This window comes from Corvus moneduloides, chromosome 1 (assembly GCF_009650955.1).
Source record: "Corvus moneduloides isolate bCorMon1 chromosome 1, bCorMon1.pri, whole genome shotgun sequence".
Classification (NCBI taxonomy): Eukaryota; Metazoa; Chordata; class Aves; order Passeriformes; family Corvidae; genus Corvus; species Corvus moneduloides.
In genome coordinates, this window is record NC_045476.1 from 153663428 (window position 1) to 153691134 (window position 27707).

Genomic DNA, 27707 nt, shown 5'->3' on the forward strand with positions numbered 1-27707 from the left:
CTAGTTTGTCCCCATAGCACACAGATTGACCAGAGCAGATCGTTCCAGAACAATCTCTTCCAGCCCAGCCCTAAGTGAACAGAATTTCGGTCACTCGACCTGAGGTTGCTGTGCAAGGTAATGATGAGATTTGCTTCAAATATATAACTCTGTTACAACATGAAATATTAATGTGACTAATGCGACATGCAGGCCTGCAACATAGAATGATCTTATGAAAAGGTAATTTCTGTGTTTTATCTCAAGAGCCTGATGCTAGCTTTATGAGGAGATTGTAGCAGAAGAATGAGTGTCTTCTATTTCAGAGCTATGCAGCAATGCTAAAGCTGTACTCCTGCTAAACCATTACCACAAAGAACACTTAAACCAGTGTACTTAAAAAATCTCCCAGCAGATCTTCACTAATACTGAATCCATTATTGAAGAGGGACAGGGATTTTCCTCAGACCACACAATTTTCTGCAGAATTTGCAAATAAAAATCATCAGATGAGGATAAAAATAGGAACATTTTATTTGGAGCAGTCTTATTTTGGGTCCACTTTCCCAAGACAAAGCATGTCATAATAGATGAGAAAAAGTTGCCCTTGGGATCCACCTCTATATAGAGAACACCTCTTAAAAAAAACCCAATAAACCTCAAGTCAAGGTTTTGTTTTGATCCTTCAATGTTTAAAGCTTACTATGACCTCTAATGCTGGGATACAGCTGGGACATGAGAACCACAGTACTGCTGTCAGTACTACATGAGCTGTTACAGAGAAGGGAGCAGGGTTGCTCAAACTCTGCCAGCAAATACAGCACAAGGTTTGTTCTTGTGTGTGCCAGCATTTACTTCTCACAGTAGAGAATCTTTGAGTAGGATTGGAAGGGACCTTGAGAGGATACCTAGCCCATAGATCTCCCTTTCTTTCCCTCACCAAACTTAATATTTTATTGCTTCATGCACTTCAGCTGTTTCAAGCACCAGGACATGCCAGGCTGTGCAATCTTTGCCACAGGAAAGCAGGCTGCAGCTCCGTGTTAATTTAAGCCTGGCTCCTAATTCTGCTGATGGAAGACCACTCCTTGTTGTACTCTGCTGAGGATCCCTTCCCAACCTGCAGTTGCAGCATGCAACTGAGGTGGTCGCACGGATTCCGTGTCCTGACAGAGAGCTCCCAGGCTGACTCGTCAGATTTGCCTTGCAGGTGGCTCAGTGTGGAAGAGAAGAACACCTTCAAGGACTGGATCTGGGAGCAGGGGGTGGGAGCTGGATGGGAGAGTCTCTGATGCATGCCTGTGACCTGACCTAAGTCACATCCTTTTGTTAAATCTTCCTTGAGCTTGGTACAACCCTTCCATTGATTTCCAAACATTTTTGTTGTTGAGAAATTTTAAATGGATAGAAATTTTGAATGGAAAGCCTCATATACCTTCAAAGGATGTTTGTATTTTACTTCAGAATACTTTCAGTTGTGAGGATTAGGCAGTTAAATTACTTTTACCAGAGCATTAGCATAGTCTGTTGTTGAAATTCGTGCTCTTAGGGCAGGGGTACAAAGGTACACACCCTTGTGTGTAACAACACACACTTAGGGAAAGCTGGTGGCACTTTGCCTCCTAGACTGGTTAGGCAGTTTTGCGGACTCCACTTGCTACATCTCCGTATTTGGGCCCCTGACTTCCCCTGCACAGCTGGCCCACACTGGCTGGCAGTCTATGAACTAATATCATTGACGTTTATTGACTGGAAGCCTTTGAATATTTTGTTTGTGTGGAGTTTATTTGAGCAATACAAATTCCTATTTGGCAGGCAGTTTGAGTTCCCTCTAAAGAGGCTTGTCTGTATTTGATAGTTTTGCCACTTTAACTACAGTGGTATAATTGAAACAGCAACACAGAAAGTACTCAAGGGAACAGGCAATTATACTGGTGGCAAATTGTTTATATTGGCCTAGTATATTACAGAACAAAATGAACTGTACCAAAATGATGAAGTTTTCTATCAATTTCTGTAAACATATTACTCTAAACAAGGTGTTTATCCATGTATATTGCCTGGCCTCAAGTCCTCTTTCTAACAGGTTTAGGCATGCTGGTATAATATAAATGCTTTCAAATTTAATAGAGTTCCAAAGTGAATGATATTTTCTCCTCCTCCCCCAAAATCTGCAAGTCTGGCAAGTCTAAACTCTCTGTTGATACCTGCTTGGGATAGAGATAATTTTTTATAGATCCCTCTCACTCCACAGACTGTAAGCAATGCTATGAGCTCACTGTGATGTGTATGAAGGTGAAGAGTGGCTCTTCCTTCTTATCTCAGTTGCTTTGATGGCATCGGGAAGATAAAGAACATGCTGCTGTTGCTTTTGATGCTCCATGAGGGGAAAATAAAGAATTAGCAACAGCAACTGTATTGCCCAAACCTTCGCCTGCAAACTACTTTGAACAGGTCTTTGCATTGCTTTGATTATTTTTTGTTTGTTTTCATCTGCTAGACTGGTCAAATGTCTGGAATAGCTAGAATATGTTAAAGAAAAAACAGAAGGCAGAACAGGCATCTTAAACAGAAGATTTTGTCTGCCTGGATTTCTGACATGCAGTGAATGAGCCTTTCTCAGTGTTCCTGTCACCTCCTGAATACATGACAACTTCCTGGGAGGTTGAAGGAGACAAGCTGGCAGCAAGGGGAGGGATGACAGTGTCACACCCAGGTTTGTAGGCATCAGACTACAGAAGCAAGGCAGGATCCAGGGCTGGCTGCTGCAGCTCCCACCCAGGCTGCCACAGCAGTGCCTTGGGCTGGGTATAAAATGAAGCCCTTGGCTCACCATGTTCAGCTTGTGGCTGGTTCAGTAGTTCCTAGCACAGCTGGCCAGGCCCCAAAAGATCCCTCTACAGGTATTTAATTTTCCCAGAGAGTCAGATAGAGAAGAGCCAGGGCTCATAGCACTGGGAATTCCCTTAGGCACTGGATCATTGGGTTTATACATTGTTGTGTTCTACCAGGTGACATCTAAATCTGTTAAAAAGTTAGTCTTGCCTTCTTCTGGATGCCTAGATCCTTTCTTCAAAAGGTCTGTTGGCTCCTAAACCACTTATGGTCTTCAGTGCTGCCCATCCATCACCCCTGGCTGTGCTGAAGGCTCCATGTCTGTTTACAAAATGTTCAAAGAAGGAGGAATTTGGGAGCTGGCCTGAAAGGCCTCCTGTGTGCTTTTAGCCAGCACTTCCCTCTATAGATTGGAAAAGGTTTTATAGCTCCTTTTCTCCTTTTTTCTCCACTTCCATTCATTCTTTCTACAGCTCCTTGCTCTTTCCTCTTAGATAACTGTGGTCATATACCAGATTAAACCTAAAACAGCAAATTTGGGGGTTTTCTTGTCTTTATCTTGGTGCACCACACAAGTGCACCAAGCAATAAATCATTCTTAAAATTTTCCCTGCCCACAGCATGAGATGGTTTTCATTCCACTAGTGGTATTTTACCTGCAGAGCCCCTATTGTTGATTTCGAAGTAAACAAAAGCTGTATTAATTGTGAAATTATTTGGTAGGAGCCGAGAAATGCTTCTAAATGTGTTCCAAACATAATGTTTAAAACATTTTGTAATGTAGGGGAAGTCTGAAAAGCAATGTCTCCCAAAATGAATTGGATACTAGGGCATGATCAGACGAAAACATTTGTGAAATATCACCAAGGGAGGATTAGATTGGAATTGGATTGGACAACATGGACAAAGCTGTGCAGACAAATCTGCAAATTAGCAAAAGGTACATCTATTCTCTAATAGTATCCAAAAGGGAGTTAATTTACAGAGCACTGGGAAGGTGTTTTGCTGCTGACAATGTGGCCATAGCCATAACATCCCTCAGAGTCACCAAAGAAAACTTTTATCAAGAGGTTATTTTTTTTTTTTTAACTGCCAAGGCTGTTGAGTTTCTTACAGCATGTTACTATTACAGTACCAAAGGAAAGTTTCTGCTGCTATGAAATATTAGGGTTCTCTCACTTTAGACTGAAAAATTTGCATTGTTTCTTTCCTGATGTTCAGAGAAAGAAACTCATTCTGCACAATGGACTCAAAGAAATCACGGTTTCTCATTGTACTGTCCACTGCTTTTACCTCAGTGACCAGTGTGTGTGATCTCAGCATGCACAGCTAATTCTGCAGCCACCAAATAAATTTTTTGCAAATATCCACAACAGTATATCACCATGAGAGCAAGATGTGGAGCCTGCTTCTTGAGTTGGCATAATTTTATGACTCACAGTTGATGGAGCTTTGTGGGTGGCCTGGACCCAGCTCTCTGTGTTGCTGTGTGGAGGAGTCAGAGACAGAATCTGACCTCATTATTTCAACAGTAAATAAAATAATCTGTGGACTTTAGGGAACCCTTTTCATGTCAGAAGGTAAGAGCAGAGGATCTGTTCCTTTTCTGGGAGGTGCTTTTCAGTCGAGGTTCAGGCCTTCATGGAGCCTGGAGGATGGCAAACTCCTCTGCCGTCCTGGTACTAAGCTCTCCTTTCTTCCTGCCACCCTGACTCTCTTCCATGATCAGTTCCTGTCTATCTCTGCACTTGAATCCTCCTCTTCCTCCTCTGATTACCCTTCTCATCCCATCTCCAGCCTCTCCCCTGCTGACCTCCTCTCCCCTTTCCCAGGGTACTTGGCTCTTCCTGCCCCGCTCCCCATCTCCTCAATGGCTGATGTCCTCAACATCGAGTGGAGAGGGACAGCTACTATTTGATATCCTTGTTGCCACATAACTGCATTTCCATGTTGTGAGGAAGCCTGCCAAAGTCCTGTTCCTCCCATAGCAAATTGAGAGCTATCACCAGCTGGTAACAGCTTGCAGACACACCTTGCTGACTCGGAAATATTCTCGACAGAAGCAAGAAAGCTCAGATTATCAATCCTTGCTATCATGAAGGCTTTAAATCAAATACATTCCAGCATCTGGTTAATGATCAAAGCAAATCCTTTAAAAAAACCCAAAGCACACACATAAAAAAACAACCAAAAAACATTATTTCCTGATAGGCTTAATAACCTGGAATTAAGGAGACCGTTTATATCAAGTTAAGAGACAGACTTGTGACCACCAGTGAAGCGTGAATCAAAGATTGTTCTTAAATTCACAGTGACTGCTCTACAAAGGATCCCACCAAGCCAGACACAGCATGCCAGCATTCACTGTACAATCCTCAGCAAGCAGAAGGTCCCTGAGTTCATCATTCTCTGGTTTAGCAGAGAGGAAGAGACCAACGCTCAGGGTTTGTGAATAACTTCCTAGTCTGCTGCTGGCTTTTTTTCACTCATTCATGATGACACATAAGAAGCTTGGGCTGTTTCTGACTGGTTCTCCAGAAGGAAACTGAGCAGCGGTTAAACTGGGATTATTCAGATAGCAGAAGGAAAAATAATTTTGGGCATCACATGGCTATCTTACAATTTTATTTAGGAACCTTGCCACAGACTGCTGCTCTGTTTTGCTAGGTAGATACAAGCAGATATATATATATATTGCAGACTTTGCCATCTAAGAGGATACATCTGAGGTAGATCTTCAGCAAATGATAGCAGGTCTGTCTCTAGTGTCTAGAAGAAATTCTTGATTAAACCCAGTAGAAAATATCCCTGAATAAGTGTCAATATTTCTTCCAAGCAAAAATAATCCTGCCAAAATTTCCCTGATGATCCTGATTAATGCAGAGGTCAGGTTATTGTCTGTCTTTGGAATAAAGCACATTCATCAGAGTTCAAATATCCAAAGGAAAAAAAGATCCTAGGAAGGGACAATTGTAGTGAGTGGCTGCTCAGTTTTGCCCTTCAGGAGCTGGCAGTGTGACCATTATCTGCTCATATGCCTCATGCATTTGCTGAATCCCCACTCCTCAGCCTCTTCCAACATCACCTTCCCTCTCCACTCACTCCTGTAGTCTACTCGCCAAGGCCTCAAACTGTCTCCCTTTTCCATGATCCCAGGCCTGTAAGTATTCACATGCAAAGTTTGTTTTCCTTTTGGAAATTCTGTTGTTTTCCAACTTTCAGATTGTTTTCAAATTACTTCCCCACTCCAATTAAAAGTGCCATGACAGAGGCAGACTTTAGCAAGATGCTTTGCTCCCTTCATGTCTGTCCTACTTGGATCTGAAAGGATGTTGGCTGAATATTGGATATCCTCAGAAATCCTCCAATTACAGTGAAAGCTGCCAATCTGCAGACCCTTGTACAGACCCAGTGCATTCTCACTGTTCACACACAATATGATTTTTTGCGCTGTGAATCAGGTTCACAGCTACTTACAATTGCCAGCTCTTTGTTCTTTGTTAATACTGTTCTTCCTTTCCTTCCCTATGAAGCAGTGGGAACCACAAATAGCCTGGAACAAGTGGCTGGTCAGCAATGAGGAAAATCTGAGAGAGATTGATTCCCAGCTCTGGCAAGCAGTAAAGAGAGAGGGAGAATAGGAGAAAAAAGAAGCTGTGTCACATGATTCTCATGTTCAAATGACTCGAGGTAGGCTAGTGTTGCTCTCTGTTAATGAAACAGCATGTAGTTTCAAGGAAATGAGAAACCAGTAAATTTTAGAGCATTTTAAAATATTGGCCTTAAATGGAAAGGGATTTTACTTTACCTACTGCAGAGTTCCTGGTCTGTTATGGTATTGTCAAAAACACAGATGAATTGCTGATGCTTTCATAGAATCATCAAGGTTGAAAGAGACCTTTAAGATCATCAGCCCAGCACCACCGCTGTAACCCCTGATCCGTTAAACCACACCACCCAGCACCAGATCCGGACACGTCTTAAACACCTCCAGGGATGGTGTTGCCACCAACAATCAGACTGATTATACTTTAGTCATAAATGGTAAAATGGCCTTTGCTTTTAAAAAAAAAAATTGCTCCTTCTCCCAGGTTCACCAGCATCTTGTGTTAGGTATCTGCTGCAAGATACCAAAGAAATGAAGGGCTATTGGCCACATGTGCAAATTTCCCCATGGAAAAGTTTCTCTTAAATGATAGTCTGCCTCTTATCTTGCTTCAGATAACAGAGAAGCATAGTAGAAAATCTGTATTACAACAGAGTCTCAGTCCTGACATTGCTTTATTAAGTCAGACCACTAATGGCTAATGCCTAGACAATGAATCAAAGCAGCTGCCCGCACAAGGTATTGGATGAACTCAAATAATAAATATGTAAAAACCATGGATTTTTTCTGAATCATTAGGGGAAAATAAATAGCTAATATTGCCAGGTAGCTCATTTATAAGGAATAGTTTGATTACCTCTACATCTGGGTTTCCTGGCTTTTTTTCAGGGTAAGAAAGGTAGCTGGCTTGTCTTGAAAGAGTGTTTTAATGCAGAGTTCCTTATTAATATTATGTTTCTTTAAGGTGTTTTGTGTTAATACTTCAAACATGCACAGCTGGCAGTATGAGCATGGCCTAGTTTTTTAATGCAAAATATCATGTTTCCAAGTATTTTCTAAAAGCCTGAATTACCACAGTTTGTGTTGGGAAAAAAAGAAAGGAGGGGGGAATGAAATAAACAAAAACACCTGCCATCCTCAATTGTTGGTGTGGAACAGGCATGTCTTGCAAAAGCACTTAAACTGAGAGGGTTTTTTCCAAAGTTAATGAGTAAGAGTTGCAACAAATATCAACAGCCGGAACTAGCAAGACCTCAAATGCCTAGAGACTGGGGGAAACAAAATGGAGAGCAAATACATTGGTCTAAAATCTTCACATCATTTAAAGATATTTGAAATGGGTGCTTTAAACATAGTACAAAGTTATAGAATAGAAATAGACATATATTTTTGTTTGCCAGGTTTAGTCTGAGAAAACAATGGTATGCTTGGAGAAAAGTAGCCACTAGAAAAGTGTATGGAACAAGCCCTCACTAGAGAAGTAAATCACAAATAGCCTACAAAAGGAAAATAAAGATAATGAAAGTCAGAAGAATTTACAAAGTTTTGATGAGATGGTAGTCCCAGAATCTGGGAAGGTCTGGGACATTTTGCCCGGTGAATTACCAAGTATATATCTCAGTGCTTATGGCTAAAAATGGTGCAGTATTGTTGTGTTTTGAGGAAGAATGTGTTATTTTTTGAGGGGTAATCACAGAGTTTGGTAGGTGAATGAAGCCAGGTGCTCCAGTAGCACATGTCAAAGTATAGGACAGCAGTTCAAGGAGAACACATGGATCAGACGTGAGGTACAGAGGGGCCAGGAGGTTCAGGTGTCAACCACAACACAGGAAGAGCTTGGTGGGCACAGGAGAAAGCACTGCGGGGTTCGTCTCGTGAATGCTGCCAGGAGTGAAGTCCGAGCTCAGTGGCAAACAGCAGGGGCCAACTATTTATTCAGGCAGTCTCAAGCAGTTCAAATAGATTGCTGATAGAAAGGCATGAATAAACCACCATTTGGCTCAGTGCCATGAACTTCACTTTGTTGAAGGTTTGACTTGAATAACTCCTCCAAAATAGGCTGCTGGATTTAGACAGTGTTTCCTTGTATATAAGGTACTTTGTTGAAAAGGAATTGAAATGGTAAGGGCAGAATATGCCAGAGATGGACTAAAACCACAAGTTTTGATTTGCATCCAACTTCAGAGTTTTCTAAACTAGACAATGGTCTTCTATAGAAAGAGAAAGTGCTGTTTCTATCTGCCATCTCTTACGAACACAGGTTATTCAAAGTGTGATGTGAACACCAACAATTCAGTTAATGCGTTGCTTAAGAAACCAGCTGTCACTTACTGGTGACAATTTTTTAATCTGAGTTTGGAGTAAGAAAATGTAATCTATTTGCCTATTGACACATACTCATGAGTCATCAGAGTTTTATATGAACTCTTGCTCTACAGCAGCAGAAGTTTTGCCATTGGTTTCACTAGGTCAGAATTTTATCCTGTAAAACCAAAAATCATGGATAGTAAATGTTGCTGACCTAGAGCATTTCACATCTTGGTTTCTTGACCTTCTTCTGGTTGTGACTTTATTTCTAACTGTTCCCACTTCTTTACAGGTAAAAAAGGATAACTGGTTTTATCTTGGTTATTTTTCTCATTCTGCATCCACAATAAACCTTCTGTCCCCTCAGACTGTTAAAAAATCCAAGCTATCATTTTTTTCTTCCAGTTATGGAAGATGGTGGGGTTTTTTTCCTCCAATTACATGTGATTTTATAGCATGTTGTCTGAAAGAATAGTGGTAAGAAATCTGTGGAGGAAGAAGCAGGTAGTATTTCTGTGGGAGACTTGTCACTAAGGTCACCACTGCATGTAATTTTACCTGTAATGCATTTTGCCCTGCGTGCATGGCAAGAAACAGAGGAATGCAAAAATCAAGCATTTTTTCGGGCTCCACTAATGATAAACCTCATCTTTGTGCAGTTGTTCATGCCCTAACATTTTTGTGACTTGAGTAAATGATATTTATCCTAACACCCGAAAGTATTTCTTGAGAACGTTTGTGCTCAAGTCTTGGAATGAATTTTCCAGTTCTGTTTACTTTTCAAGATGCCCTTACACAAAATCTGAATATTTTAGTACATTTTTTTTCCTAAAATTGTGTGAGCTGAGAAAGGTTCTGCAGAGAAAGTTCCTTCCATTTAGACAAGGCTTTAATTATAAAGCTCATGACGATGGATCCTGTGGATTCTGAGGTGATGTGAGCTGCCAATGTAATCCTCTCCATTACTCTGTACACACAAAAATAATTGCCTCGATTTTGTCTCTGTGCAAATGCAACCCATGCTGACAGAGTAGCCAGACTGTTTGTTTCCAGAAATATCCAGAAAAATACTAGAAATAGCTGGTAACCTTCCCTAAAATAATTACTGTAGGATTAAATAGCTTTAAAACCTCAAGTTTGAAATTAACAGCAGTTTACAATGTTCTTCACTTGTAGAATTTTTTAATCTTTTTTACTTTTGCCCTTTTACATAAAGCCCACAGACTTTCTGGGAACTACTGACCTACAGCCTTGAGGAGCAAATTCTGTTTTTCTGGTTCATGCCATAAAAAAATAGGCAGAGTTTGAGGGTATAATTTTTGAAAGCAATTTTATTTGCTATGGGCAACTGCAGGCAAAATATTTGGAGGTAATCTGCCTTCATAATTTCTTGTATCTACTGAGATAGCTTCTGATTTTCATGGGTCTTAACTTTTAGCCTAGAAATACCGAAGAGTGTTTTGTCTTTTCAAAGGACAGAAAGAGTTAAAAGAGGGAAAGTCTTCCACAGAATCAGTAGAACCACAACAAACTCTGACCTGTAGTGCCAACGCTGGATACTGTTTGTTTATTGTCATTTTTATTGAAGGACTTCCATTAAAGCTATGAGGTGTTAGCTTTGCTAGGAGTCTCACAATAACAAAATAAAATAAACAAAAAATGAGGATTCTTGGGTTTCATTTCTGTTGAAGCATGTTTTCAATGTATTATTTGATTTCTAAACCATATCCAAAGAGACAAAGTACCAGAACAATAAAACATTCTTCCTTGCTTGCAGAACAACTCGCCTCTCGTGGCAAAACGTTGGATGCAGTTGAAGCCTATCCTCAGCATGTAGTGGGGATCTGTGGAGAAGAAAAGACTCAAAATAGAAACATGTCTGAGCAGACAAACACTACTAAGGCAGGGAAAGTTGGTAAGGAGGAGAAACCAAAACATCGGTCCTGATCCTACTTCTCCTCAAGTCAGTAGGAAGACTTGTGAACTTCACTACATAGAAGTGAATTTCTATGTTCAAAAATATTGCTCAAGGCAGAGAAACTGTGAAAGTCCTCTAAACACAGTAAAAATGAAAGGAAGTGAAAAGAGAACCTCCTGAATCCTACTATTCTTTTTTCCACTCTTCAGTTTCATCTGGCTGACATTTAGTACTTTTTATTATTAGCAGAGACTCTGCTGTAGCTCTCACAGTTTTAGGTCATGAGTAGGCATAATGCAGAACATACACATTTGTCACTAGACCATTGCTGTAGAAATTCAATTAAAAATATGACATTTGATCAGAGTCAGCAGTAGAAATGCACTGACATTCCACAGTATTCTGTCTGCAGAATACTGTCCCAGACACAGTAGAGACCACAACAGCTCCAGTGCAACCCTACCTGCAGCATCAGCTGCCATCTAGGAGAGAATGATTTAAATAAATAAGACTCATATCTAGTGCTAAGCAAAGACTGTCCTGCACACTTTCTACTCTAAGATCACAGTAAATAGCATCTGGAGAAGCTCAACTCAGGAATAAGCACTGTAAAAACGAAAAAGTCAGACCACAGGTCCAGCTGGGTAAGTACCTCAGCTCCAACGCTGACTATTAGCAGTTGTTTGGACTAGAGGGTAAACCCTTATACACTTACAAACTGCAGTTTAAACTTTTCAGCTTCCAGGGGTTGCCTTTCTGTTTCAGTGTACTGTGCACTGGAGTGACTGGTGCACCACATACCCCTTACTATACTGTATATGTGAGAGAACTGGGAGATTCCCAAAACTCCTGCAGTTTGGCTTTGGGGTTTTCTTCTTTGGTTGGGTTTTTTTGAGAAACAGAAACAAGGAGGGGAGGAACAATAAATCTAAATGACTTGAGACATGAATAGGAAGTTTACTGTTTACATGGATAGGAAGCCTGACTGAAACTCAGGAAATGGCTAATCATTCCAGAATTCTTTGAGAAGCTGTAGAAAACTGGAGCACTGACAGCAGCAGGAATCTAGACGAATGGTACAAGGTTCAATGAAAATGTGTCTAACATCCTTACGTGTGGGGTTTTTTTTATTCCTCTGTAGATTTTTAAACTACTTTGGAAGAACAGGATACTCTCCTGTGTATACTTTTGTGTTTGGCTGCTTGATCTGAAAGTCTGAAAAAAATACTGAGTATATCTTCACAATTGGTGCTGAAGACCCCCAAAGGGTTCGTATAATTAAAGACTGTATGATCTGAGGTTTGTTTCTTGAAACCATCTGATATCTAAGCCAATGAGACAAGACTATGCACGAAGGACCTCACAGAAGCTGGTCAGATCCAGACACATTTTTAACATAATATTGTCAGCATGTGTTGCTCTCTCAAAGTAAAATGTTATATTAAAGTTACTGGATTACAATGATGTTTCTGGTTAGAAGAAGTCTTCTAAATACTATATGCAGAAAAAAGATCAGACATGAATTTTTTAATAATGTTTTCGATCAAAAGCCAGTTATATCAACTGATTCTGCTCCACAGATGAACAAAGAGGCTTAGTTTTCCTTCCAATCTAGAACAAGATTTTAGCCCTGCAAGCTATAGCACGATTGTCCATGCATGGTTACTCCTTGACCTGCCGTCAAACATAAAATCAAACACCTGTGGCAGATACTTAAGACTATGTGTGTGCCCCTGTTGATCCATTTGCAATATATTACATCCTAATTTATTACTATGGGTGGTTTTCAAAGGGGATTCATTAGACAGACAAAGTCCACTGCACTGTTAAAAAATTGTTTTTCTTCCCACCATTCTAATTTTCCCTTCTTCTCAGGTTTCTGTTTCTTTTTATGCCATGCCAGGTATATTAAGTGCTTGCGAGACACTATTTCATCCAAAACCAGTCAGTCTGTTCTGGGCAATTAATGTGGGTGGCAAGCAATATCTGACCCAAATTTTGTGGGTTGGATAAACCATAAGAAGTGGTTAATTATCTTCTACAAACCTTATCTGTTTAATGAGGGGTGGAATTTCTCATTTATAAAGAATAAATCCATGAGTTCTGGCATTGTCCTGAAAGAAACCAAGGAATAACTGTTTCTTAAAGGAACAAGATTTTTCACATTGCTGTCTGTGTGGTCATGAATTGGTGTAGAAGGCAATGTGATGGATCTGGTAAGAGTTGCTAATACAGATTAATGTGTACTAGGGACACAATCAGGGGAAGATATGTCTTGCTAAGATACAATTCCTGATCCAGGTTTTCCTTTGGGTTTATTTTCAACTCCTTTGGAAACAACAGGTTAAGAAACAGCTACAGCTTTCCATGATAGCAGTTTTTAGCTTTGTGGGTTTATTGATTCATGTAATACATAAGACTTCATAAAGAAAGTAAGGAGAATTACATCTGCTTCTGCTAAGTCTCTCCTCTGCTCAAAGTAAAGCCATCTCACCTGGGCCACCCTGTTTGACATATAAAACTATAGAGGTGCTTCTACCTGGGCTGGAATTGCTGAAAATTTTCTTCCTAAATAATATCTGAGTCACACGTTCAATACTCACTGTTATAGTATAATATGTGGAACACTTCTGCTCTTCTCTAAGGAAACCCACAAATGCTGCTTCTTCATACCACAGATTGGCAGTTTATGGAGAAATCCAACGCCTAAATCATCAAGCTGAGGGTACTTGGGTTTGTTGTGACTTGGTTTTGAAATACTTTCTTTTATCTTTCCTTCTGCCACCCTGGACACTGCTATACCAAAAAAAATTTCTGTCATTTAAAATACAATCACAAAGCTCAGGATACTTACCCCCAAGTTGTCACTTGAGGTTTTGAAGATGAATATTTTTTGACATTCTTAAGAAGTTGCAGCTTCTATCTGGAGAAGCCCCTCTGAGGATAAAGGCCAATGATATCAAAAATGAGGTTGTCTGGCTTATTATAAGGCTGTTTGGTTTAGATCAAGTCCTTTGGTGTAAGTGGAGCTGCCTCATCTGGGAAAGGAAATTACTTAAAAGTGATGTAAGAGTTCTGAAAGGGAGTCAGACAGTGGGAGATGCATATAACTGCTTTGTCTTGTGCTGCATTTAATTGGGCTCACTAACTTGTCAGATGGTGAAAGGAAAACCAGCATTTCATAGCAGCTTTTATTTGCTAGAGATGAGGAAATAAAGTGGCTGTTTGCAATGATGCAAACAGAGGAATTTTCACTTTACCATGACAGCCATCACTTTCTCCGACAGCAGAGCTTCCTTGACTCAGACATGTGTTAGGAAAACCAGGACAAACACCGATGAGCTGTGAGTCCCCACCCTGCTCATGACACAGGGAACATCTCTCTCCTGCCCCTGTCTGGGAGGAGGCTCATTTCTGAATCAAATGCCCCAACACCTAAGCGATGACTGATACAAAAATTCCTCCAGATGCAAAAATTTTTGAGTTTCTTGGGTTAAGAAAGACACTCCCTAAATGGCTCCCCCTTACACTCCTCCTGCAGCCAGATGTGTGCTCCCACGTAACTGCAGGGCGATGTGTCCATCGGGGAGCCCTGCTGAGGATAGCCAGTGCAATTTTCTGGCCGATGTGTGTCTTGAACACAACCTTCATCAACTGAGAGTGCCAGGGAGCCCTGGGAGCAGGGTACTGCCTGTACCTACCGGAAGCCAACACAGTTCCCTGCTGTTGCTGAGGCCTGGGGCTACCTGCTGCCCCACAGTGCCTCACTGCTTGGCCCAGCTCCAGTGCCTCCAGCACTTGTGACTAAATTGCTCGGTGAGTTTGAATCATAGAAGATGTACCTGAAGCTTGGATATAGTTTAAGAAAGGTCTCTTGCCTTCATCTTCAAAATTTATGGTATGTCTTGATAACCCCATAACATAAAGATGGAAGTCGTCTAAGGTTTCCAGACAAATACCTTTTTCCAGAATAATTTTTACTTCAGAAGATGACATTTGGAGCCTGGCTCAATGGCCTGAATATAGGCACCAGGTACCATTTTAGTGAATTCATATCTTTTTCCCAACCAGTTGTTGTCCTATAAAGATGCAAGTTTCCCATAATTTTTTGTTACATCTGCCTTTTACAGATATCTGCCTTGATATCCCAAGCACCTTGGATGACACTGTATGTATCTTTAGCCAACTGAATTCCTCCATTATGGATTCAAAACTGTCTAAGCAAACATCTGTTTGGAAGTAAAAATATTCTGGAATGATTCGTCCTCTTCCTTGGAGGCACCATAAACATGAAGATGCAGTAAGTTATAGGTGATTACAGGCAGTTCAGGAGACAAAGAAGTGATCAGTGAAACTGGAGACTAGAAAATGAAATGGATATATTTTCTGTTTCAGCTCCAGCCATGGCTTAGTTCAGCAACCACCCCATCTGCCTAGCAATCATATCTTCCATCAACTGGAGAATTACTTGCATTTTTGTACCATTAGAGTGCCGAACCACCCAGCAGCCACTGCAGTCCAACTGTGCGAGTTATGCAAAGATCACACAGTGATGGATAGCCTCTACCTCAGCTTTTTTACTATCCATAGTGGGACAGAGATGAACAAAGCGAGGAAGGCTTACAAGCAGAAATATTTAGGTACCTCAGTCCCATTGAAATCAGTAGGGAACTTGGTTCAGTACTTTAGTGACATGGATGTCCTGGGTTTTATTATAGATCTCACTCTCAGCCATGACCTGTAGATGTATGACAAGCATCTGAATTTTAACTATGCTTAACCAATCTGGACCATCTATGTGATGCAGTTGAATTTGGCTTGGAACCAAAGCCAATGATGTTGATGTCCATCCATCAAATTTACAGGGCCTGCTGGACAGTAAGGATGTTGTCTCTCTAATGCCTGTCTGTCCTTGTCAGACATCAATGCAATGTAAAAAAGCAGTAAGGATATGAATGGATAAAAAAAAATGTAGGAAACTTAAGTGCTAATAGATATACTACTGTAATTAGGAATAAATGATACCTTCTTTCTCAAGAGAGATGCTTTCTGTAAGTAGCTGGGGAAACTCTAGTGATGTACTCCAGGCATCTCCTGCTCCAGCTGCTCTCTTGTCTTTCTGCTAGATGCATTTTATGGAGAATATGATGTTACACACTTTACATTATTGACATAACCTAAAGGCAATATATGAATTTTTTAAACTCTGAACCACTTGCCAGAGAGGGATCTACAGGCCTCACAGGGCTGGCACAGTCTCCTTAATTAATACCCCTGTTCACCCTGGGCCCAATTGCTCATTTGTCCCTGTCTCTTCCCAGCACAGTCAGGGGACCACCACATGGGACATTTGTCACAAGGCATCTGAAGCTCATCCCCATATTTTCTGGATATGTTAATAAGAAATCAAGCATTAAGGATTTCTTTGCGAGCTCCTGGGAAGCTTTCTCATCCCTGTTGCACAATGAGAGTGCCACTTACCAGCAGCATCAATTCACTGGCAGGGGCACATGTGGGTAGTTCCTTGTGTTCTTCACTGTTACCCACAGGCAGAAAGTTAATTGTGCTCTCTATGATTTCTATGTGCTCTGAGGAGCAGTTATATGTCACATGAGCCCCTCTGGCAGAAGAGCCCACACCAAGTATTCTCTGAATGCTGCAAAGAAACCATAAAATTCTGCTGCAGGAAATCCCATGCTCCTTTGGCTTGAATGCTTAGCAGCTATTCAGGGTTTTTCTGTGTCATGTTTCTTTTGGGAGGACAAGCTGATAGAGTCATGCAGAGCCTTTGTGCAATCTGATTTATTTGCCAGAAGTGCGAGCCAGGTCTCCTTGCTCCACAAAATAAATAAAAAATAAAAGTAAGCAGGAAGTGGTTTTCTTGCTGAGAAATCCAAATGTGCCAGAAGCTTTTTGCCTGATTTTTTCCAAATTCGGTATTTTGCATCTCTGGCCTTTTTCTGGCCTTGTCTCTTGCCCCCAGAGTCATGGTTGGTCCAACAGAAATCCTTTCATCCCATGTAGCTTAACTGCTCTCAGGCACTGCTCTAATGATCAGTACCTTTGGCAGGGACTTCAGTTGTCCCAGTTAACTCTGCTCCAAGGAACATTTTGTGTTCCTTCCATTAAATCCCAGAGCTTTTTCCAGAAGATACACTTTTGTCACTACAGGAGTGATTGAAGGGTAGTCTTATGGTATATGTTAGAAAGGAATCAAATTTGATCATTACAGTTTCTTTAGGTCCTGTAATACATAAATTCATCCCTCAGGTTGATAGTTTGATGGGAGCTTTAAAATCTTCCAGAAAACCAGTGAAATCAAGGAAGCAAATTCAGTTTCCAGGAGATTAGCTCAAGCTTCAATGGCTTTTTTTCATTTTTTCTAAACTAAAAATATTCTCCTGCATTGTGAACCCCCGTCAGTCTGGGCTTGTCTGTAAGTATTCAGAATCATCACTGGCCACATAGGCCATCCTATGATGCTTAAGAATGGTTGCATGGCTTCCATAGGTCATTCTTTTCTCTCTCAGTGCTCCTGACCATTCACTATTTCTTTCACCTGTGTTTCTGGTGTTGCAGGACATGTACACAATCAGACAAAAATTTACATTGAAAGACATCTTAGGGGCTCCATCCTCTGACTGACTGACTGACTGTGCTAAGAGCATGGCCAGCTCACTCAACTTCCTCAGGGCCCTGTTCAGCTCAGTTTTCAATATCTGCAAAGAAGGATACAGGGTCTTACAGGAAAGCTATGGCTGAGCCATCCTCTGCATCCCTTTATTTAAGATAAGCAGTTCCCTTTCCCAGCAACACAACCATTGTGCCCACCCCATTGTGGCTGTACCTGTGGGGTGAGACTGCATCATCACCCTGTTGAGAGTCCCTGTCTCCCTTGGGTGAGCAGTCCTAACCAATGCTCACTGTAGTTCTTGAAATCCACACCTCTACTGCTGCACTAGCACACACTTGGTAAAGGGGGGTTGAATCTGTCTCTTCTGCCTATGCAAACTCAGAAGTCTGAATCTGAAATCTCTCTATTTCCCATTTGAGGAAATCAAAACAGACCCCAATTGTCCTGTGGAATCCTCAGCCATTCACGTAAGTGTCCTGGTCCCAGCTGGATCAGAATTCGTTTTTTCATAGCCACTGGTGCAGTGCTGTGTTTTGGATTCAGCAGGAGGATAATGTTGATAACACACTGATGTTTTGGTTGTTGCTAGGTAGCACTTACCCTGAGTCAAGCACTTTTCAGTGTCTCATGCTCTGCCTTTGAGGAAGTGCACAAGAAGATGGGAGGGAGCACGGCTGGGACTGCTGACCTGAACTGGCCAAAAGGATATTCCATGGAACATAGTGCCTGATATATGAACTGAGGCCAAGAGGGGCTGATCACTGGTGGAGGACAGTGGTGAACACTTGTACTGTGCATCACTTGTTTCTTTCTCCTTTTCTTTACAGTATTATTATTAATATTATCATTATCATTATTACTCTTATATTTCAATTCTTACACTGTTCTTAGCTCATGGGTTTCACCTTTTTTTCTGATTTCCTCATCCCAGCAGGGTGAGGCAGAGGGGAGTGAGTGAGTGAGTGCTGTGTGGTACATAGTTGCTGGCTGGGGTTAAATAGCAGCAGTGGGGAACATCATCTTCTTGCAGATGCACAGCCTTGATCACGGTTTAATAAGGCCAAGTGCCAGGTCCTGCACTTGATTTACAACAAACCTATGCAGCTCTACAGTCCTGGGGAGGACTGGTTCAAGAGCTGTTTAGCAGAAGTGACCTGGGAGGTGCTGGTTGACAGTAGCTGGACATGAGCCAGAGTGTACCTGGGTGGACAAGAAGGCCAATGGCATCTTGGCCTGTATCAAGAATAGTGTGGCCAGCAGGAGCAGGGCAGTCATTGTCTCCCTTTACTTGGTACTGGTGAGGCTGCACCTGGAGTGCTGTGTTCAGTTCTGGGCCCCTCACTTCAAAAAGGACTTTGAGGTGTTGGAGCAAGTCCAGTGAAGGGCAACAAGTCTCACAAAAGGACTAGAAAGCTTATCTTATGAGGAACAGCTGAAGGAGCTACCCTTGTTCCGTCTAGAGAGGAGAAGGCTCAGGGGGGACCCCATCAGTCTCCACAACTGCCTGAAAGGAGAGTGTAGTGAGGTGGGGGCCAGTCTCTTCTGCTGTGCCTGAAGTGAGAAGACAAGAGGATATGGCTTTAAACTGAGATAGGGCAGAGGCAGATTAGATTTTAGAAAAGCTATTTTCAGGGTGGCCAGGCACTGGAGCAGGTTGCCCAAGGAGGTGTGGAATTACACTGTGGAGATGTTTAAGAGGCATCTGGAGCTGGGTGATTTGGTTTAGTGGTTTAGAGGTTACAGTGGCAGTGCTGGGTGGACAGTTGGATTGGGTGGTCTTGAAGATCTCTTCCAGCCTTGACTTTCTATGATTCTGTGTCCCGCTCTGGGTAGTCTGCACAGACCTGTCCCTCAGACAGCTGGAGAGCAGCAGTAGCAGCCTCAGAGACGGTGAGACACTTGAAAACCGGGTACAAATGTTATTAACATGAGCTGCAGACCCCCACCAATAACTCTGAATTTGAGCCACAACACCATAAATGCAGAATATACAGCAGTAACGAGCCAGATGCAGTGAACAAGCCAAGGCCTCTCCAGGAGGCTGCGTCCCTGAGGCAGTTAAGGTGAACCACTTGGGCTGGCCAGTGTGTGGGAAAGAACCACTTTTTGGAGGTTTAGTTGCTGGTGCTGGTTAGAGCTGCAGCTGCAGCCTGACAGCCTTATTCCTCTGTAAAGCAGCTGGTAAGCTGTGCTCCTGCAGCTGTCACCAAGCTGAGGGCATCTCCTCACATGGGTGGCGTTTCTGGGCTATGTGTTGCAGAATCAGGGCGAGAAGCACAGCCTGTGCCAACGGAATGTGGAAGTCAGAGGAAGGAATGCAATTTGCAAGTCTCAGGTGGAAGATATGGTCAGGTGGAGACAATTCCTCTGTCTCAGAAAAGTTTGTGAGATTTTTCACACTTTTTCTCATCCTGTGTCATAATGCAAAGACATTCTGACTATTTCTTTGTTACAAAGGGACAAGCAAAATGGAAGTTTGTGACAATCCTTGTGCTTTGTTTAACTGCCTTTGGGATACACTGTTTTTATCTGACTGTTCTTTTTTCTAATTAACTTCCACTATAAGTTTTGCAAAAATAATTTGAAGCTGGAAACTGGGCTTAAAATTTGATCGTGGAAAAAAAAACCAGATTGGATTTTTAATAAATAAAAAATGCAAGTAATTAAAGAAACTTAATAGCCTCCTCCCCAAGAGGTTTTAAATTGACAATTTGTAAAATTTTAGTGCAAAAATGTTTTATATAAGAGGCTCCAAGCAGATTTCACACCCTTTTATTTTACCTTAGTCCCATTAGGACCTCCCCATGATGCAGAAAAGATTGTGCCTATTTTCCTGCAGATGTTAAAACACCTATGGAGGTCCTTTAGAAAAGGGAAATGAACTATCTACGCTTTGTGAGCTGGAAAATATAACTGATAATAAGTAATAGAGAATTGCCTCTTAGAAAACACAAATGCCATAAAAAGACCTGTTCCTCTTAAGGACAAAAAATTATTTCCTGCTTCAGAATTAGAGGAACTCAAATAAAACGCAAGCAAAATATAAACGTTTGCAACACTTTCTGCCGCTCTAAATGTACTTATTTTAAAATCAAAAGCTAGACAAGGTGTTTTTGAGATACCACACACAAAAATACCTCAACAGTCCAGGATTTAGTGAAAGCAAAAAACCTCATTTTTTTCAGGATCTTTTCTTCCTAATGCCCTATGTAATAAATCTCATCTCAAATTTAATTAGATAGACAATTTATTTAACAGAGAACTGCACATGTATACATTCAGTAGACTTAACACCACTTCTGGACAGCTTATGTGCTCAGAGAACTCCAGCTCCAGCATGTGGTGAAAAACTCATCCCTTTTGCACTGTAGATCCTTCTGCTACCACAGAAAATAAAGAATGTATTCTGGGTGCTGGGGCAGAGCTGGCAAAATTCTGAGTACTCACAACCAGGGCAAGACCTTTGAAGGAATTCAACTACCTGGAGCTCTTACTGGGAGAATCTGGCCATAATTACAACCAAAACATGCTGGGTAAGTCCAGATTCTCAGAAATTTATTGAACTTCCTAAACGCATTTGAAGTGTATTGGCAGGCAGATGTAAAGGAGCAAAGCTCAGCTCCTGTAAGGCTTTGCTTGCTCCTGGTTGCGCTGGAGAACCACAGTGCTGGCTGCCAGCCTGTCTGCTCTTGTCTCGTGATCACCAGGCAAAGTGTGAGGCTGCAGGGAGTCTCTCTGTCTTGGCCAGTGAACCACCTGAAGAGAGCCCGGGTATTCCAGTCACTTGTGATCATTTGTCCATTCCCTGGGAAATTGTTTTGGAAAACTTAGTCATGATCCTAAAAGTTGAGGTATGCTGAAAATCCTGGCCACAGGGAAGAAGAAAGCCTATGTTTCTATTCACCACTTGTTTTGAAAGGACTCAGTCCAAAACTCAGAGAAAACTAGAGTGATTCCCATTGACTTAGCAGGCTTTGAATGAAACCCAAAGTGCTTAATACTAAACTCCTCAGAAGCATGAGCTAGTGAAGCTGGTGAAGCGTTCTCAGGCAACAGGCTCCTTTTTGCACAGCTACCCATGTCTAACTGTCTCTTTTCTTTTTCAGTCCTTCCTCTCTTCCTCTACATCCTGAATGGCTCAGGCAGGGGACAGTCAAACCATTTCTTTCCGGATCCTTGCAGATCGATCTGTTCCTTTCCTGCTCCACTTTCCACATTGGGAGATTCCCAGACTGAGATTTAAACCCTCTTCTGGAGAGCCTTTCTGAGAGACATGATACTGTTTTTTGGCACGACCCTTCTCTGATACTCTTTTCCAGACCCATCCTGTCCCCATAGCAACGCTGGGTAACAACTGAGATGCATTACATTATTTTTTCCATTCTTCTGGCACTTGATTATGAAGGTAGCTGCCAGCAGGTAAATTTAAAATGTATGAAAGTCAGGCCTTCACACAGCTGGTAGCCAGCCTGCATAGTTTGCTACCACAGGAGGCCACAGAATTGAAGAAATAAAGTCTGAAAAGGATTGAAATTGGAGTTGCTTGTGGGAACCTCATCCCACTTTTCACATGGGGTTTGGTGGGCAGAGGAAGAGATCCAAAGATTTCAGCTCTCACTCTGCAAAGGACTCAGATGTGGTGTTGTTATGTGCTTCCTAACAAGAATTTTGTTCAAAATGATTCTTAGCTTCAAAGAGTGGATTTGTGCAAACTGTCCCCATCAGGTGAGGGGGATATCTGTCTCAAGCCTTTGAATGGGGCACAATTTTAAATACAAAAAGCTGGTGGCAGTGCCAGTTGTGTATGTTCCTTATTTCTTTTAAGAAGTGCCTGGAAATCCAAAGAGGCAGTATTCCCTCTCATCTTGGTGATCTCTAAGTGCTGGTCTCTGTGATGCTCCAGGCACTGGACTTTCAAAGTTCCTGTTCTGAACAAAGGGGGACTAGCTGATGCCAAGGAAAATATTCATTTGATCCCTCTTGCCATTTCAAAGCTTCATGAAGAGGTTTTTTCTTCCTATTCATTCAAGTCCCTTAATACAGGAATATGATCATTTGAGCAGAGTGGTTTACTGCCAGCAGAGAAAACAACATGGGCATGTACATTCAGCCTGAAACAGATGTCTGTGCAGGGGAAACCCTCCTTTCAGCTCCTCCCTGTAGCAATGGTGTCTTCTCGTTGTTGAGCAAAACCGCAAAAAGGAGGTCGGATCATTTTTACATATGTATTCCTTGGAAATCTCTTTTTCTTCCCAGGCACCTATTTATGCCTGACGCTATTAATAATTTTCAAAATTTCAGGAAGCTCTTAAAATCAACCAGGACTGCAAAGAAACTTTCCCTGGGAATGTTTTACTGCCTTCTCAGAAGTGGCTGACCTTGCACTTACTGCAAGTGATAATTTGGTATAAGGTTTCTTTTCTCAGCTTGAAATACAATAGGAGCTCCTCCCACTCCCACAGAAATACATGTACCAGCACTTAACAGACCATCCTCAAAGACCTGGATTCCCTCACCCACCACATGTTCTCTGCCTCCTTCCTCCTGTTTCCACCCGCATCTGGTCAGACAGTCTTGCTGTGAGAAATGATGGTGCCATATATAAGAATATTATCACATCACCACTTACTACTCTGTCTATCAATCCCTTTTTATGTGACTTATCTTTTTCCCCATCTCCCTTTCTGTATATTTCTACTGTATCAGAAAATCCTTGAAAATAACCAGAACTCCCTGCAACACTCCCAAACACATTTTAAAATAAAATAAATTTTCTCAAGAAATGTTTCTTGATTAACAGTCTTGGATTTTTCCTGTCACAGGCTGTCATGAAAAACCCATTGTTTCACTGAGAGCTGTTCCCTTCACAGATTCACAGAACCACAGATTAACGAGGTTGGAAGAGACCTCCAAGATCTTCAAGTCCAACCCATGTCCTAACACCTCAACTAGACTATGGCACTAAGAGCCATGTCCAATCTTTTTTTAAACACATCCAGAGATGGTGACTCTACCACCTCCCTGGGTAGACCATTCCAGTACTTTATTCTTCTTTCCATGAAAAACTTTTTCCTAATATCCAACCTATACCTTCCTTGATGTAGCTTGAGACAGTGTCCTCTCGTTCTGTCAGTTGCTGCCTGATGAAGAGACAAACCCCCACCTGTCAGCAATCTCCTTTCAGGAAGTTGTAGAGAGCAATAAGGTCACCTCTGAGTCTCCTTTTCTCCAGCCTAAACAACTCCAGCTCCCTCAATCGTTCCTCATAGGGCTTGTGTCCCAAGCCCCTCACCAACCTTGTTGCTTTCCTCTGGACACACTCAAGCATCTCAACGTCCTTCCTAAACTGAGGGGCCCAGAACTGGACACAGTACTCAAGATGTGGCCTTACCAGTGCTGAGTACAGGGAAAGAATGACCTCCCTGCTCCTGCTGGCCACACAATTCCTAATACAGGCCAGGATTCCGTTGGCCTTCTTGGCCACCAAGGCACACTGCTGGCTCATATTCAGTTGGCTGTCAACCAGCATCCCCAGGTCCCTTTCTGCCTGGACACTGTCCAGCCACACTGTCCCCAGCTTGTAACATTGTTGGGGATTTTTGCGGCCAAAATGCAGAACTCTATTACTGCAGGCCTGGGCCCTAGGGTATATCACCGTGTCCCACAGCCATGGGGAGGAGGAGAGAAGATCCAACAGGCAGGAATTGTGCAGCAAGATTGATCTATTTAATTATTTTACAAACTCTTTTATAGACTTTTTTCTTCATAGTCTAATTGGATAAGGATCAGCCACCCCTTGGGGGTGATTGGCTAAAATCCTAAAACATCCATTGTCAAAATATTTTTCTACTGTACCGTAAACAAGACTTTTCAATGTTGCAAGTGGCTTGGTTGTTTACATTCCCTGCTACCTCTTCTGTGAGAGAGAAAAGTCTCTCATGGACTTAGAAAATAGCAAGAAAATCCTTGCTAGCAGCATTTTTATATCAACAGAACTCAGCATTTAGACTTACTAAACTTCATCCTGTTGGACTCTGCCCATGGCACTTTCCTGGTGCTACAGACCAGTTCTAGTCAGCATTTGCTACCAGTTGTAGCATGGAGACGCAAAACACAAATACTAACCCCTTCCAGAGGAGCAAGCAACTCTGACTTGGATGATGATGGATTGATAGAAGCTAGTTCTGCTTTCAGGGCTGTCTCTGTCAGTCTCAGACCTCAGAGGGATTTTTTGACAAGGTGGTAAGCCTGTGGGTGGGAAGTAGGCTGACTGACTGTGCAAGTCAGTGCATGTCTGCACCACAGTTACTTTGCAATCACAACATGGGAGAGACTTTCTTTTCAACCTCTCCATGCTCATGAGGTCAGGCCCAAATTCATTGCACCTAATGTAAATTGTTAGTTCCTGTCCTTAAATGATGACCTTCACCATCCTTCAGTTCCTGGTGAGGTGGCACAACTGGGAAATTAAGAACTCACTCAGGGTGACTTAGACTGCAACAGCACTTGTGTTTCACGGCCAGGTGAGGACCCTAAAATGGCTGAATTTACGTAGGTGTTTCAGCGAGGTATTTACAGATAGGAGGAGGAACACAGGTCTTGAGCACTATAATATTTCCCTGCCTGTCAAGGTGGATGTGAAATTAAATATATTAGAGGATTTAAAAGATTCAGCCATCGCTTTGTTAGGGGTCTTACAAGTCATTTTAGACATGATCTGTATGTACCATGACAGAGGAAAGCCAATCAATATATACATAAGGTATAATACTTTATTATTTATCAGAACTACCATAATTGGTCCTCTCCTGTAATACCTATCATTATATCTAAATTTTAAAAGAAGTTACTTTTTCATAGCCGAAATAGAGGTACTGAAATTCTGCAGAGAAACATCTATTCAGTAGAAGATTCTGTCACATTAGTGACCTACATTTTGAAATTAGTAATGATTTTTGCAGAGTTGCGTAGCCCACCAGGAACATTTCTATAAAGGCTATCTCATAAGAAAACAGTATGTGTCACATTTAGAGATGTTTCCTCATGAAAATTTAAGTTAGAGATAGATTTTTCCTTTGAGACAGAGCTAGAGTTGGACACAGATTATTTATCTAGACTACAAAACTCCAGAACATTTCCATCTTTTCAGGACCAGGACAGATTTCTGCCAATCAGGAAAAGATCAGGAAATACACTTTTATTCTCGCTCTTTATTTTCTGCTTTATGCAGTGGTTCCATTGCCACATCTGGGCAACCAGAGGACAAAACCCCAGAGAGCTCCAGCAGAAATAAAGAAATGTGATCATAGCCTGAAGAGTGAGCTGAAAGACTCAGTCTGTGAAGAGTTTGCTAAAACACCCTCAGCCATCAGCAATTTCCCTGAGAGATGCAGTTTTAGGGTTCCTGAAATTATTCATTAATTCAGCAAGACAACGTAGGGAAAAAAGTAGTGTTTTCTAATAATATTTTCTTAGTGGAATGCTGCATATTTCAACTATTTTATGGAGACCCTGGAAAGCTCAAAGAAAAAATTTTGTGTTTGAATACATACATTATATCTCAAAAAAAATGGTGAGCAAGGAAGAGCACTACCTAATGCCTTGCAAGGAGCCTGTTTGAATTCATAGAAACATAGAATGCTTTGGGTAGGAAGGGACCTTAAAGATCATCTAGTTCCAAACCCCCTGCCATGGTCAGGGACACCTTCTACTAGACCAGGTTGTTCAGAGCCCCATCCAGCCTGACTTTGAACATCTCCAGGGCTGTTACAGCTCAAGGCATTTAATGCTTATGGCTGTAAATGTGTGACCCCAGATTCATTCAGAGCTTTGAATTTTGCACAAGTCCTTTCCTGTAACAATGTGTTGTATACCAAGGACTCCAGAAGGCATGAAGTGTAGAAAACAATAAATTCCCATTGTTGACACAATTCTCTTTCATAAATTAAACCAGACATTTGTTGACAAGCCTGCCACAAACAATATTCAGCAACTGCAACTCCTATTATTAAACTAGGGATTTGTCTAGCTAACAAGAATTGCATCCACTGAGAAAGCCTGTCTAGCTAACATCAATCGATTTTATTTAGACAAGAAAGCCTGTCCAGCTAACATGCTCTCAGGCAGTAAACCAGCAAATGTGCTATTTCATAAAGTTTTTGTAAATGCCTCTCCACTGCTGAGCAGCTACTTACGGGTGAAAGCATGACGACATTACCTCTCTAATGAATGTTACTTGGACAAATTACTTAAGTGATGCTGGTTTCAGTTTCACAGCATCATCACTGATCCTCCATGAAAAACAACAAGAGACGCCTTGATAACTTTTGCCATGTAAGGGTGAAATATATATATAATACTGAGCTGGTTTCCATCTTTTATATTGGTAAGCAAGTCAGGATCCCTTTGCCTTGAAAAGACTGGCCAGAACTCTCTCTCAGGCATCCACATTCTCCCAACTAGATGATGCACATGGACCCATGATAGTTCACTGGAGGAAGTGGCAGAAGGTCCTTTTCTCTGTCCTTTTGCATCTTTTGGTCTATGGTGGGACACATGTGCAATGACACTGGCTGATACTACCTGCCTTTTCTCCTCTCTTAACCCTTATACAGCTGTAGTCAGGGCAGGGAGTTTCCCTTAATTTTCTGAAGAAAATGAAGTTATTGTTTTCTCTCCTTGGCCCCTTTCATGAAAAATAACATCCTGTTAGTCCTCTGGAGACTATATCCAGGATCATTAAAATAATAGCAATAAAAGCTTCAAAAATGTCCTACACCCATCTCAGACCTAGGGAATCAGTGGCTGTAGTTGTCATACTCAGCTTTATCAACTGCAGAATATCTAACTTTTTTGAGTATAAGAATAATTAGAAGTCCTAATTTTGTTCCTAGAAAAACAAAATGGTGTTGAATAAAATGTGGTGCTATCCTTTCTTGTCTCCAATTTTTATACCTTCTTCTTTTTGCTGAAATTCTCTTTGTTGAGCATAGTCTCTGGTTCAACTTGCTCCTCCAGTTAACTTGTCTTGGAACAGTGTTCTCCTGCTTTTTTGCCCCTCAATTTTCTTGTTTATTGCAAAATGGCTTGTAGAAAATTAGTAAAGAAAGAGAAATTGTGAATTCCAGATGTTGTACTACCTTTTGTTTTTGTTCTCAGCCCCCTAAATATCCGTGCAGGTCTCCCTTATTTTTGGGTGAAAACTAGTAACGGCACACTGAAAACATTTGTACCATCAAGCACATGTCTCAGGCTGGCCTGTGCAACAAACAGTACCTAAGCCCAAATACCTGGGATATGTGGAAGCAGAGGTCAAAAAGTGAATCTCTCCACAAGTCTTTCTGCGGTGTTAGAAACACAATATACTTAACACCCACAGCAGGTTTCAGACACTCTGTAGTATGCCCTCCATCACCTGTGCAAATCCT

At 41.6% G+C, this 27707-nt stretch overlaps 1 long non-coding RNA gene across 1 annotated transcript in view; it reads right to left on the minus strand.

Annotated features, from left to right (window-relative positions):
- Positions 1–9979: 9979 nt before the first annotated feature.
- Positions 9980–27707, minus strand: part of LOC116450461 — a 31320-nt gene continuing 13592 nt past the window's right edge. The window contains exon 3 of the long non-coding RNA XR_004242805.1: positions 9980–10572. This is a non-coding gene — a long non-coding RNA (uncharacterized LOC116450461). The remainder of the gene's footprint in view (positions 10573–27707) is intronic.